The sequence below is a fragment of the Netta rufina genome (assembly GCF_964035555.1).
Source record: "Netta rufina genome assembly, chromosome: Z".
NCBI classification, from domain to species: domain Eukaryota; kingdom Metazoa; phylum Chordata; class Aves; order Anseriformes; family Anatidae; genus Netta; species Netta rufina.
In genome coordinates this window covers 2055296-2070464 of record NC_140126.1, presented here as the reverse complement: position 1 = coordinate 2070464, position 15169 = coordinate 2055296, and positions in this window count along the sequence as shown.

The window sequence follows — 15169 nt, the reverse complement described above, 5'->3', positions numbered from 1 at the left end:
AGGTGTAAAAATGTAAGCTAAGGAAAACTCCAAGAAGAAGTCACAATTTCCTTTTCTCCAAGTTTAAATGATTTCCAGTCAGAGAGTTGTCACAGGTGTTTTTCTCAATGTTATGATCTGGGGGATATAGGATATACACATCTGAGAGCTTGTACATTTTTCCAGTTATAAATGCTAGTCTAAAAGAACAAGATAAAATAATAATAATAATAATAAAAAGGCAAGCTTCTGTTTGGAAGAAGAAGAAGTCAAGAGAATTCTATGCTTTGCATGAGGGTAGAAACAGAGAATAAAATGTTTTAGAGCATGATGAGATGGGTGTTGGTGTGTGTTGGTGTGCCCTTTTGGTATATTAAACAAAGTTCAGTTTTCCTCTGGACACTTCTAAAGGTATTGATATCTTTGAAAGGGAGTTCAGAGAAAGGGCCAAAAATCAGGAGGACTCACAAAAGCTTCATTATGATGAATATTTTAGAGAATTAAAAAATAAAATAAAATAAAATAAAATAAAATAAAATAAAATAAAATAAAAAAAATAAAATAAAATAAAATAAAATAAAATAAAATAATAAAATAAAATAAAATAAAATAAAATAAAATAAAATAAAATAAAATAAAATAAAATAAATATCTGCTGAGACTTCCTAAGACTTGTAAATTCATCACTTCATGCTGTAGAGAACCTTTATGACAAAGGAAATGAGAAAATGCCTTATAAATGTGACTACCTAATATAATGTGAAAGTGAGAAAATGGGCCTCTTCAGGAACTTCACAGCATCTGCATAGCTGCTGAAGAATTTACTGTGACTGAAAACCATTGCACTGACCCAGTGTAGCCACTGCAGACCAGCAAAGCGTGAGAGGCAGCAAGAGTGCTGAGTGGCAAAAAGAGGGATATGTAGCCTGGTTGTTCCATGTTTCAACATCTAGTTGGTAGAGATTTACCAAATATTAGAAATGCTTCCTGTTTCAGACACAGACCAAGAGAGAATTGGGAGCAAATATATTTAGGAAAAAAGTGATTGTGCAGTGGTGGGAGTTGCCTAGGTAAAAAAAAAAAAAAAAAGAGCAAGGGTTAAAAAATAATAAAAAATAAATAAAAATGACTTTGAAATGTTATGTTCTTCACTGCTATATGATTCTTTGGAGAATGTCTGAAAGGGTACAAGGAGAGAAAATGTGTAGGTCTACCCATAGGCTGTGTAGTTCTACTTGTGGGAGCGTCCTTGATAGACCCAAGAAGCATTCCCAAGGCAACCTGGATTAAGGAGCCTTCTCCTGTCTCCACACAACACCACATCTCCCTCTCTCCCCACATGTGCTTATTTCCACGAATTCAATCTGATTCATAAAAAACACATTCACAAATAAAATTCTAGCCAGTTTGTGCCCACAAGACCTTGGGAGTGAAATTCAGCGCAGCACGCTTCCATTCATAAGTCCTCTGTGAAATGAAATCCTGCTTCAGACCTCAGTGCACAGGCTAAGTACTGCCTACGTTTCCAGCATTACCCACACAGATAATGTACACTGAGAAAGAATACCCTGAATGTGCACACTATTTATATCTTTCCCAGAAAGGAATCAGCAGGCATAGCAGTCTCCCCAAAGGTGGGATGTAAACATCACAAGAGATCTCAGCCAGAACAAGAAATGGAATATCTGCCATCTCATAATTGGATTTCAAAATTAATTAAGATGGAGACAAAACTACTCATTTCACTTTTCAGTGAAATGCAGGAGCATTGGTGCAACTCCTTGGTGCAGTTATCTAAACATAAGAAAGCAACCTTTATAAAATTTTAGTTTAAAATTCTTTTTTTTTTTTTTATTTTTTTTCTTAAAGTAATCTTAATTCTCAAATTTATAGTTAGGTGACAATAATAAAGAAAAAAAGTCTCACTGTTGCTCTGAGCTTCTTTTATTCTCTGTCTCCTGAATCACCACATTTGATTGAAAGTCAGCATCTTAGCATTAAGAGTCAGATTTTACAAGATTAACCTTGGATATTACAGTGTGTATGTGATAGGAGTCAATGAGATTTGGGACAGGTAAGGAGGTAACACTGCATGCATGATGAACCCTTGGTTCCTACTTTTGGGTAAGCAGAAGGAGGAGGAAGGATTGTTCTATCAATACAAACTACTGTGTTATGCCTGTAGTACCTTATTTCCCAGCTATCCCTTACAAATGGGAATGGACCAAATTCCAGGAACCATCAGAAATTGAATAAGGGAATGGATAAAATGTTCTGGCAACTGGCTTCTTGCCACAGCCTTTCCCAAGGGATCTGTGGTCCTTCTCTGTTCATCTCATTAACTCCTGTTTGGACGACTAATCTTACCTTGCTGTCCTGTGACTTCTAAAACATGCCTGCTCCAGTCTCATATCTGAAATCACACAAAAAACTAGGCAGGGTACCTGACTTCAGGTCTCAATGCTACCAAAACACAGTTGTTATACTAATAGACAAACTAATACTGAAGGAGACTATCGTGAAAATAGTATGCAACTTCCCACATAGCACATACCACGTAATTTCACCTACCTATTACTTTGTCAAGTATATAACATCTGGTTAAGCTGCTAGATATCTATTTATAAAAGCATTTAGTCTTGATTTAAGACTTCAAGCAAAAGTGAATCCATCATGCTCTAAGATAAAATGTCCCAGTGGTTTATAACTTTCAGTTTTTAAAAAAGTGAAGCAATTTGTAATTTCAATTTATCTTCTACTGTGAACCTTTGAAACTCATTATGTTTTCCCTTTCCTAGATTAAAGAGCTGACTGTCAGTTATCTTTACTCTTGAAGATTCTTTCAGATTGATCAAATCAAACTTTAACCTTTTCTTAGGTAAGACTGAGAAGTTACTTGGTATCACCAAAAAGACATGTTTTTTCAATTTCAGCTCAGACTTGCAGTTCTTTCTGGTTTCCCTCCTCCCCCTGTTGAAGTGTTTTGTATACGTTGTGTAGAGGGCTGGACTGACTCAGTATCCCACTGAAGTGTTTGGAAAGGTGGTGGGGAGTGGCATTGCTGTTGTGTCCCAGCTGTAATGAGACCATAAATTCTCCTTGATTTACATCCCTGGATGGCCTGTAGTCTCTCAACTTCAGAGTCATTCCAGGAGCTGATGTTACATTTTATCAAACACTTATTCAAACTTATTGCAGTTACTGTTCTGAGGGGCAATCCTTAGTCCTGTAAATGTCACCTAAACGCTTTATTTCTGCCTGCTTGCCTGGAATATAACGGTAATATTTGCTCAAGATAATACAGCAGCTCATTAAAGACAGATAAAAATCATTATTTGGATACAAAACATTGTGGTTAAAGACCCAAATCTGGCTCCAAGAAAACTGGGTTCTATTTTAGACTTTTATTGTAAACCATCTGTGTAAATCTTGACAATCAGGGGACTTAATTTTCTTTCACTCTAGCTCTACTATATAAAATGGAGTAACAATTTTTCCACATAATTTTTTTATTGTCTAGGCAACCAGTAAGCTAAAAAATTGCAAACCTGAATAGCAGGAAGAAAGTAACAGACTAGAGCGTGACAGAAGACCATAAATGGAGTGAAGAGCTTATTAGGAGCATGGAGTTGGAAAAAGAGCCTCCTGGGCAAGATAATTTGGATTCTTCTATTATGGGGGAGTATTACGATCTAAATTTTCCGTTATCAAACTTCATTTTACAACTCGTTAGGCTTCCTCACATTTAAAATCTCTCTTCTGACAATGTCAAATCTCTGACCTAACTATCCTGTTTTCCCATCCTCGATTGATGTCTTTTAGCCTAAATAACTCTTTTGAGTCCATGGTGCTTACACCATGGTGTTTGCAAACATGAAGAGATGAAATATTATCTTTCAAATTCTCTATTCTTGAAACACAATCCTTCAGTCAGAGAATCATATGTATATCATACATAGCTGAGTATATAGTGTCTACTGAGTGCTTGAATAGACAGTCTTCACACTAGAAAGCAATAAAGCAATGGTTAGCCTTGTCAGGGCTAACATCTTTATAGTAACCTGGACTCTTTCTGACAGAGCCATCACTGTGGAGCTGGACTGTGTGGTCAGAGGTGGCTGTGGATACAGGGCCACAGGAAGGGCACCAGTGTGGCAAACGCTGTGCATTTCAGTCACACAGCACAAGCTGACATCTGTATTTTTTGGATATGTATCTCAGCTACATACAGTGCATAGTGATTAGGATACAAATGAGATCAATTCCTCCTCTCTAGAGATAAATCCAGATTAATTTGTTCTGTCTCTCCCACCCTTATTTTTTTTTTTCTCATAGCATTCTCTTCATCTATTATAATTTTCTTTCCCGTTTCCTTCTAGACAGTCAACAAAACAATTAAATTGCATTGATACATTATAGTAAATCCAATGCCAGGGCACTGAATTGTCTCAGGGGCAGTACTGATGTGTGGTATTAAATTCAGAGACAATGGAAATGATTTAAAAAAAAAAACTGCTTAGAGTCTGTGTGTATGTGCACATTTGTGTTGTTTAACATTTTCAAGGATGGAAAAAAAAAAAAAGATTTTTCATGCTTTTCTTTTGAGGATTTTGGTGGTAAACAAAATTTACCACCAAGCTTTATTTTCCACTCTGAATAAATGTTATCAGGTGACTTATGTTCCTCTAAAAATAAATGGTGGGAGAGCCACACCATATGTCACAAAAGTAGCAGAGTCTAGGCTCTGCTATCCCTGATACCACATACACATGTGCAAGACAGGGAGACACAAAGGAGGAGCATTTCCACAACACTAGCAATGCCAACAGCAAAATGAAACCCACATTTCTACAGTCCCTGTCCCTGTCTGATGACTTTTCTGGCTCTGTTTATAGGGTCTTTAATGTATTTGTGGTTTTGACCACACATACTTAACTCTTCTGATTCACAGAGTAAAAAATGAGCAGGCAAATCTGCTGTGTGTGCTCCCAGATCAATACCTGAAAGTGTGTTTAGGTGTTGGCTGCCTGCTGTTAACTGCTCTGTCCCAGCAAGCCCTGTGCATTTGGCTGATTACATTCATTGTCCTCCAAGGAGTTGCACGTAAAAGCAGCCATGTGTGGTATTTCTGTAATGAGAGCTCCAAGGGAGGGATTATTATTTTAGTGAAACAATGATTTTTCATGGAGTTCAGTGGAAGAAATTGGATAGATGTGATAGTCATGGGAGGCAGGGAGGAAAACCCCTGCCCAGGTTGTGGTTATCTTAGTGGCTGTGTCCTTCAAAATATAGAGGGATGGAGAGCAGGCACTAAGAGAAGTGCCTGCTCCCAAATCCCATCACCTTGGATCTGGTTGCCTTGGGGCTGGCCCTATTGATTGGGTCTGACTCTTTCCCTTCAGAAAGCTCTGGGGCTGCCTTGCTGCTAGAGTGAATACCAGCCCAGTCAAAGAGATCAGCGTCAAACTATGCCCACTCATCATCCCTGTGGGGTTTTCCTTTTGGCCATGCTTGGTTGTCACAGCTAGTCATAATACGCTTGCTTGGGTTCACACAGTGATATTTAAAAATATAAATAATAACCAAGAAGTGAACTCTGAAAAGCTTAAAATGTCAAGGTAGATAACAAATTAATTAGCATGGAGTTCATAAACATGACGTTGATGAATTCCAGCATAGCTATCGATTAATCATATATCAGTTACAGTGGTCTAAGCACCATAACTACAAATCAATTTAGGCCTATTTGTGAAGCGTTACCCAGTGTAAGAAATTAAATCACAGACTGAATGGTACAGAAGTACAGACCAAGGTTTAACTCCCAGCTGACGCACAAGGAACATGCTTGATTAACACTAATGGAAAGCTAACTAGATATGTCTGCAGTGTACTGATATGAGAACAAACTTCAGCTGATTGAAGAGTCCCTCACTATTTATCCTGTTTCTGGTCCTATTATAGGCACCTCATTAATGAGAAAGTATGACCCCAGCCTAGGTGTAATGGAACTGCCACAAAGGTAAGCATGGCATTTATTCAGCCTTGATGCTACAGGAGTTAATTTGGTAAGGTTTATTTACACACTACTAGACCATACCTAGTTTTTTGTTAAACACAAAAAGAGATGGGGATTAATTTATGCAAATAATTCATGTAGTTTCAGGGGAGAATATATTTTGCAAGACCTGGCCATAATTCAGGAAGGTAGAAAGCAGACTGGTAACCTAGGCACAGACATCACTGGAGATTAATTAATTTGGAAACAGCTGTTGAATATTTTTATAAGGAACTTAAACATTGAATGTTTTGTTTCTCTTCCACACATATTTTTCAAAGATATTTTTATTGTTGATCAAAAGCTGTCAAGAAATTGTAAGTTTGGCACAGCCTTGGCAATTTTTCCAATGCATTACAAAGTTTACATTTTAAAAAGGAAAAAGGTTTTCTTCCAAGAATTCTCAGATAATTAAGGGGTTTTTTTTTGTTCGATTTTTTTTTTTTTTTTTTCCAATTTATAAATTCATCATGGTAGTTTTTTGAAATAAATGTTTCTAGCTTGGGTGGGATGCTTCCCTTACATAACCCCTAAGAAGACTGCTGGTAAAACAGCTCTTTTTTTTTTTTTTTTTTTAAGGAAACGTTTCCTTTCCCTTATCAAGGAATATGAAGGCTTTTAAAGACTTAGAAGAAAATGTTGTCTTCTTAAGTTTAGGAATCAAGGATGTTTCACTGGGTGCTTTCTAAAGAATCTGAATCTGTTTTTCCCCACTAGAAGAGGACGAGCACCCTTTTCCATTGCAATGAATGCAGGGAAAAGAGGCATCTGGGCTCTGTCTGCTGCTCCAGGAGGTTATACTTTCCCCTGCATCCAATGTCAGATTTGTTGCACTGTGTGGATTGCATCTGACATGGAAGAAGTTACATCTGTGGGGTTGACTATATAGAGTTCTGAATGTCTTTCTCCTTTGCAAGCACTCTGCAAGGTAGCTTTGCTCCCAGTTTGGATTGTTTCCACTCAATTTACATTATCCAAATGGTGGTGAAATACCAGGAAGCAGAAACTCTGTTTTCCTATTATTTGCAGGCAGCTAAGTCTGCTTGTGACCCTCAAAACAAATTTTTGTGAAGACAAACACTGCATCCATACTCCATCCTCCCATTCCTGGAAGTAACAAAAGTCCTGTGAAACATGCTGCTAAATTGTTGTCAATATAATGATAGTGTTTGTGAAATAAACTCCCACCAAACACTCCAAGAATTAGAATGTCTCTTTTTTCCCCCTCCCAACCTTATGTTCCTTTGAATACAATGACATAAATGTTCATTAATTCTATATTTGAATGTGTGTCTTCTGTGGCAGCTCTAGCAAATGAACAAAGCAAAACAATATTTAACAATAAGAAAATGTAAAATGTTTACAGGGGAAGGGAATAAAACCAGTGATGGCAACAAAAGTCTTAATCAAACTCAATTATAGAGACCAGGCACAATCTGCCACAGCTGACAGTCTGCTGACTTTAGTTACAGTATTGTGGAAGGAGAAATGGCATTTCATTTACAGCCCTGCTGACAAGGTTGTTGGTTAAACACCATGAATAAAAGTAATAAAGAGGGTGAGATCTTGGCAGAAAAAGTTTGATCATAGTGATAACCAAGAAATTATGGGTGTAAATCAGATGTGGGAATTATCTCTAAAACACTGTAGAGGATATCATTAGGTCAGTGTTTCTTCTTATGCATCTCTCTGCTGGAAACTAATGTCAGCCTTCCCTGCTAACGTACATTTTAACAGCAGTGAGCAAAACCCTCCAGAAAAGATCAAAAGATCTCTTCCTGAAATAAAACCTTGTGGTAAGCAGATATGTGTGTTTAGAAAGTTGACTAACTGGTGATCTCTAAAACAACGGATGATAAAACTTCCCAACCTCCTCTGTTGAAGAAACATCTCCTCTAGGAAGAAAGGACAAATATTATATGAATAATATATTTTTAATAAGTGTGTGTTCCCGAGACTGTAGTTTATGCTGGAGTAACAGATCAGCAAAAGCCTTTGGGGTTCGCTGAGATTCAAAGGCAATTTGGCAATTTAGTCCTCCATAGAATTGGCTGGGCTGTGGCATAATAAATCAGATCTCTATGATCTCAGTAACCAGCCCAACATACACCTGGATGGTTTTACAAAACCTGTGCATCAATTAGGGAAGTGTGATATGTTTATATGAAACATTATAGCACCCTGCCTGCATCCTACTCTCTTGACAAGGATGATTTTTTTCTTTTCCTTTTGGAGAAAAATGTTGATTGTTCTTGTTTTAAGGAGGCAGTTTAGACTAATTATTTCCTTCCTACCATGGGCAGATGCTGTGTTAGTGTTGTAACAGAAAATGAAAGGCAGCTAAAATGTAGAATATGATTTCATAGTATGCCTACTGCAGTACACATAAATTAGAGGGAAATATAGGGAAATGTAGGGACAGCTAGCTGCAATGTCACTTACATAACTTTCGTGAGAATCTTCAAGGTGTATAGAGCATAGTCCAATAAAACTGCTCAGTCTACTTCTCATTTAGAAACAGACCTACCTACAATCATATACTTTTTTTGAGGAGTCTTACAACTGTCTCAATTGTGAATCTTTTAAATGTCCATCTAAATGTCCAGGCTAAGTGCCAAGAGGAAATCAATCTATGCTGACTCTCTGAAATCTTCCAAGTGTGATAAGCCTAATAGGAACATTTGTCCATTTTATGTTACCTTCAGGAGCTTTTACAGCGAAAGTCTCACCTCTTTTTGACTGCTTTGCATGCAGTAGCGATTAATTTTTAGTTGAACATACTCACTCAAAACAAAATTAGCTTCTTGCTAGTGCTGTGTGAAAGAACTCATTTCTGGCATGTTTTGATAGAGGAATAATTTTTTTCTAGAAAACGTCTGGAAAAAAAAGCACCTGTAAAACCATGCACATCCGTATGTGGGCAATAAAAACAAAATGTGGGAATTCATAATAATCAGTGGTAGTTCAGTATATTCTTGGTTTCTTTGGAAAACCCTGCAAAAGCTTTTGCTCAGGTGCCCCTCTTCCTCAGGACAAGGTGATGAGAGTTTCCCAGGTGCTGTTGTCTCCTAGGGGCAAGAGATGTGAGAAACTGATTTAGAGAAAATTTCTTTCCCACTAGTGCAACCCTCTTTCATGATGGACTAGCAGGTCAACAACCCACGTCTGCCTGTCTACCTAAATGTGTATTTTACATTTGCTATGTTGGTGCCTAGAAGTCAGGCTCTAACTTCTGCTTTACTTATGTTACCCTTGTCCCATTTCTCTTCCCTTATTTCTTGGTTTCTTTCAAGGCTTTTTTAGTTTTGACTTTACAAGGGCTTACAGGCCTTCCCTGAGCTGGCTTGGGAGGATCCTGCAGCAACTTCTCACCAGCTCAGGAATGGACAGAGAAGGGATTGGCCATGAAGAGGTTTGCCTGTATCTGATTTTGACTACTCTGCACCACCTTCTGACAGTCTTGGAAGGTAGGACTTCCAACCCAGAAAAAGAGAAAATCACGGGAGACAAAGATCAGTGTGAAATTCAAATTAGGTGCTACAAGTACACAGATATATGAAATGACCTCTGTTGTTCTTGACATTTCACAAATGTTCTGTAATGATGTGAGCTAAAATTCAGCATGTCTTTATTTCTTGCTCAGGAGGCAAGCGTCTTCCAGATGGTTTCCTTTTATTCATTTAGAGAGAGTTAAGCTCCATCTCAGAGCTTCAGACAGTTGACTGATTGATGCTCCTGGAAAATCTGCTGATTGTAAAGACTGTATATCACATTAGCTGTTTCAGAGTTACTTGGTAATTGGTTCCAAAGGAGAGGCGGAAAAAAAAAAAAAGATTCGAACCAACCTAAGTGTAACTCATCATTTCACATTCAGAATTGACAAGACATAGATCAGCCATCGACAACTACATGCTCCTTAGAATGAATGTTTCAGGTACTCTTGAACTGCCAGAGAATCATAGATTAATACATTTTAAGCCTTTTGCTTTTATGTTGCCAAAATGAATGGGACTTGGGTCAGCAGTATCTGTATGTTATTACCTTTTCTTATATCTTTTTGGTGATTTAACTGAAACAAATGAATGCTTTCAGTTCCAGTTGTCAGTAGACCAGAGTTTACAATGTAAGAGCAATGGCCCATATCTAATCTTGGTTTCCTTCTCCTGAGGATATGCCTATATCACATGCAGTTCATCTCCTCCAGGCAGACCCCAGCTAGTTTTTGAAGTGGTTAGCACCAGTAGCTGGCAGTGAAGCTCAGGCTGACCTTCAAAACTCTGTACAATGAAATTTTACATAGTACAAAACATTTTTTTTTTTCAATAGTGTTTCTGATTTTCAGAGCAAAGCGTGTGGTGCTGTAGTTGGACTACTAGCACAGTCTAAGTTAGCACACTTCCCCAGGGTGCAAATGATCTTTGTTTTAGTATCTGTTCAAAACCTGGTCAAGTGCAAAACTGATTTTCTATACCCTGCCTCCTGTATTGAACTCTATTACCACATGATTATTGCTAGGTTCTCTGATATAGGGCTGTTAAATGGCTGTTTTACTGTGGCTAATCTTTGGTCCTTTTTTAGGGACCAAAGATGTTTATACTTTGCATTCATTTAGAAGTAATTGAGAATATTCATTAATGGCAGTCAAATCAGTACAGGACTGTTAAATGAAAGACAGCATCTCCAGTTCAGGTAGCAGCTGAGCAAGAGCTCGGAGGAGGCTGCAAGACTATTCTAATTTATTCTAATTTATTTTACTTTTCCTATCCATCTACTTTTGACTGTTGTCAGAGACCAGGTAGCATGCTGTCTGGGCATTCAGCCTGAGCTAATATAGCCCTTCTTATGTACTTAGATTTACCATGATAATCAAGTTATCTTTTAATCAACATTTGAAGGAAGCCCAGCATCTTTGAACCCTTTCCTATCCACACCATTCATTCTTTCTCAAAGGCAATTATCTGAAACTTAAACCACAATTTTCATCACTAAAGCATCAGGAAAATAAGAGACCAAGAAACAAACAGCTTCATGGCAGCTCTGCTGTGCTATCTGCTGTTGTCACTGGAACCTCATCTGTTTTATCATAGAGTCATAGAATGGTTTGGGTTGGAAGAGACCAAGTGGAACAGGGAATGGGGACTGCAGTCAGTTCATGATGTTTCATCTCCACCACTCCTTCAGTGTCTCTTTCTATCCCTGCTCCACATGGGGTCCCTCCCATGGGATGCTGTCCTTCCTGAACTGTTCCTGCAGGGGCTGCCCACAGGCAGCAGCTCTTCAAGAACTGCTCCCACACGGTTCCGTCCCACGGGGTCCATCCCCCAGGAGCAAACTGCTCCAGCACGAGTCCACCACGGGTGGGCAGCAGCTCCCCCCAGACCCTCTGCTCCTGCATGGGCTCCTCTCCACAGGCTGCAGCTCCAGCCCGGGGCCTGCTCCTGCAGGGGCTCTCCATGGGCCGTAGCCTCCTCCAGACCACATCCACCTGCTCCACCAGGGGCTCCTCCACAGGCTGCAGTGTGGAGATCTGCTCCATGTGGGACCCATGGGCTGCAGGGGGACAGCCTGCTCCACCAGGGGCCTCTCTATGGGCTGCAGGGGAAGTGCTGCTGCCTGCCTGGAGCACCTCCTGCTGCACTGACCTTGGGGGTTGCAGGGCTGGTTCTCACTCCTCACTCTCCCAACAGCTGTTGTGCAACACTTTTTTTTCTTGTTTTTCTTCATTTCCCACCCACCCCTCCCCCTTTCTTCAATCTGCTCTCTCAGAGGCACAACCAGAATCATTCATTAGCTTGGCTCTACCAGGGGTGGGTCCCTTTTGGACTGGTCTGGAACTGTCTCCTGTCTGACATGGGGCAACAGCTGGGCTTTGCTCACAGAGGCCACCCCTGCAACCCCCTTGCTACTAAAACCTTTCTGCATAAAACCAATAGTAGTGACCCCACCAACTTTGTTAATACCTTTCCCAAGAACGATGGGTCTGTATGGGATGAATTCTGCGGTTACTTATATCCTAACTTTGTAATTAAAGCAAGTGAAAGAAAAAAAAAGAAAAAGAAAAAAAAAAAAAGAAAAAGAAAAAGAAAAAAAAAAGATTTAAGGCAGGGCAGAATATTATTTCAGCTTACGCCACAGGATACTGAGTTTAATTAATCATTGCAGTGAAGTCAAAAATTTACTCAGGCTTAACTAAGTGGTGAATCTGTCCATATGGATATGTTGTTATATGTGTAATTCTCACATTTTGGAAAGCCTTTACATACCTGTTTATCCCCAGTACTATTATGGTTCTAGCATGTCCTTAAAATTCATTTTTGAAAGCCTGATTGCCATAAAAATACCTCATCAAATTTTAATTAATCCCCAAGACAAAGCCGCAACGGGCATCTAGGGGAATCTTCTCTGTTGAACTGTCACACTGGTTAAAAAGTAGTGCAATAAAATTCCAATTCTTTGAAGGTCTGCTTGTATTCTGAAAAACTGCTAGCACATTTAAATATTTAATGTGGTTGATATGGGAATTCTTAAACATAATTTTTATTGGAATTTTGTTTCAGCTCTTATTTGATTATTCTAGCTTCTGTTATATCTGAAAGCACCTTGGATGTTTAAAGCAGAAGTGCAGTAAGTCTCTAAAATCCTGTGAGATGATTCCTTCAATTTTTTTCTTTATTTGTTATTGTATTTCAATATTTTCAATTTTGGAAATGCAATTCTGTACCAGTCCAATGATAAAATTGTCACTTAAACTTTTATGTTCTTTGCTTTGTGCTCTAAAATGAGTTGTGCACATTACTCAATGCACATTCAGCTTCTTTTTGCCTGGAGTGTCTCAAGCTCTGGGAAGGATACATTTGCTATAACTTTTGACTCAGTATACTCAAGTATTTGACTCTGAGCTAGTCACTACAGGCTCTATCTGTAGTACAGAAAAATAAATGAACATTTCAAGAGTGTGATTAATATCACTTTAAGATAGATGTCTAAGAGAGAACAAATGAATCAACCTCTGGAGGTGCCCCTTTTTTCCATTGACTATATGAAGAGCCTAGTGTGAAGCTTGCCTGACATTTATATACATACAAATTGTAAATGGGACATCTGCTCATTTGGGCACATGACAGGATCATTTGGATTACAGAAAGTTGGACATCTCAGTTTACTCTATCACTCAAGTATGGTACAAAATGGCAGTGAACTGCCTGTGTAATTGTCCCCTACAATCACCTCATTTATGAATATATAACTTGCTCTGTAATTGTTGTAGTTTTGTTTTGTTTTGTTTTGTTTTCTTGTTTGCTTGCTTTGTCTGCTCTTCCAAATTTGGCTAATGTTGTTTGGAGGAAGAGACATGAGCAATTTTTCAGTCTCTTCCTTCTGTTTTTGAATCCCTCTGAATTTTCAGTCAAGGCATGCTTGCTCTGATGTGTTCTTTGCCTCTGGGAGTGGAGGCCATCAAAGCTGCCGAGGGCAGTAGTGTTGGAAGAATTCACTCTAGTTGATGAGAAGCCAACATGTTTTGGAAAGTTATAGAGCCAGATCTGTGGCTGTATATTATATTCTTCCAAACATGATTTCCAGCATACAGGGCAGTAACAACAGAAGAAAATTAGTTCCAGGTCTTAGGAAATATAAAACAAACTTTTCACTCCTGACTCATCATTGCATCTCTCATACTAATTCCCTTTTGCCCCTTTTTCAGATGTCAGGGTATTACAGAAAGAAGTCAGTAAATATGATACATCAATGATTCAGTATAGTTAATTGAATTAATCAAATCAAATTATTGAGTTTTGTATACTGTACTACTCTAATACTCCCTCCCTCTCTGCCCTTGTCCCCCCCCCCCAATAAAAAAAATGCTCACTAATTTGCACATAAAAATGTTTAATTTGAGATTATCTGCTGTAGCTTAAAATTCTCAGGTATATTCAGTCCTAGTCTAGAAAGTATTTTACTTTACAGTAGTTGCTTCAGTATATTTTGTGAACCCTAAAGAGATAGTAACTATTCACCGTGTATTTGAATTTCAATTAGGGAGAGGTGCATCTGTCAAAGAAAAAAATCTTGTTGTTGTGTTTCTTGTAGAAATCAACGGAAACATTTCTAGAGGGGTCACCAAGAGGTTATGTAGTCCATCTCCTTTCATAATGATAGGGTCAACTATGCCACTTGTAACAAAAACTAGTCTTTCTTTAAAAATCTCCAGTAATGAAAACCTTTCTTGATATTAGATCTTAATCTTCACTTTACTACTACTTGGCCTAACTGTAGTAGAGATAGAAAATAATTTATTCCTTTCCCCTCTATATCTATCTTTTACTTCTGAAGACCATTTTCCCTCAATTTTCCGTTCTCTAGATTAAGTGATCTTAATTTCTTTAAACTTTTCTCCTAGGTCATGTTTTCTAGACCTGAACAAATCAGTTTCAGTCTCTTTTGAGGATCTTTTACCCATAGTCCCCATCCTCCCATGTTATTGTTCCTTCTATGCATGAGCACAAGGTTTTTGATTCTTGTTCAGCTGTGATTCTTGTTTAGCTGTAATCTGATATTTCTTAGATCCCATTCAGCAACATTGCTCCCAAGCCAGAAAACTGCTTTGGTATTTGTGTAGTTCTGTACTTTGAAGGGTTTTACTTTACATTTGACCTTACTGAGCATCTCTGTACTTTTCCTCTGTTTGTCTTCAATTGTTTTAAATTCTGAACTCTTCCCCACTGTGTTTGCAGATCCTCACCTTGGTGCTATCTCAGGCTTTAATAAACAGGCTTTCTATTCTTTCACCCAAATTGTTTATGAAATTACGCACAGTACCAGACCTCATGCAGAATCTGACTCTATTAGTATATTGTGTTAGCTATCAGATTTTGATGCTTTGACAGTAGCTATCTAATCCTGCACTCTAGTTTCACCTCGATAATGTTTGTCAAACTTTTTTTGTAAGTCCTCCATGTAAGACAGTGTCAAAGCTTTGCTAAAGTCAAAGTATATAACATTTCCTGTTTCTCCCTTATGTGCAAAGCCAGTTACCTTGTCATAATAGAAATTAGATTAGTTTGACATGCTTTGTTTTTGATGAATGTAAGTGGGCTGTTGTTCTTCTCTTATTATCCTCTAGGTGCTTACAAACTC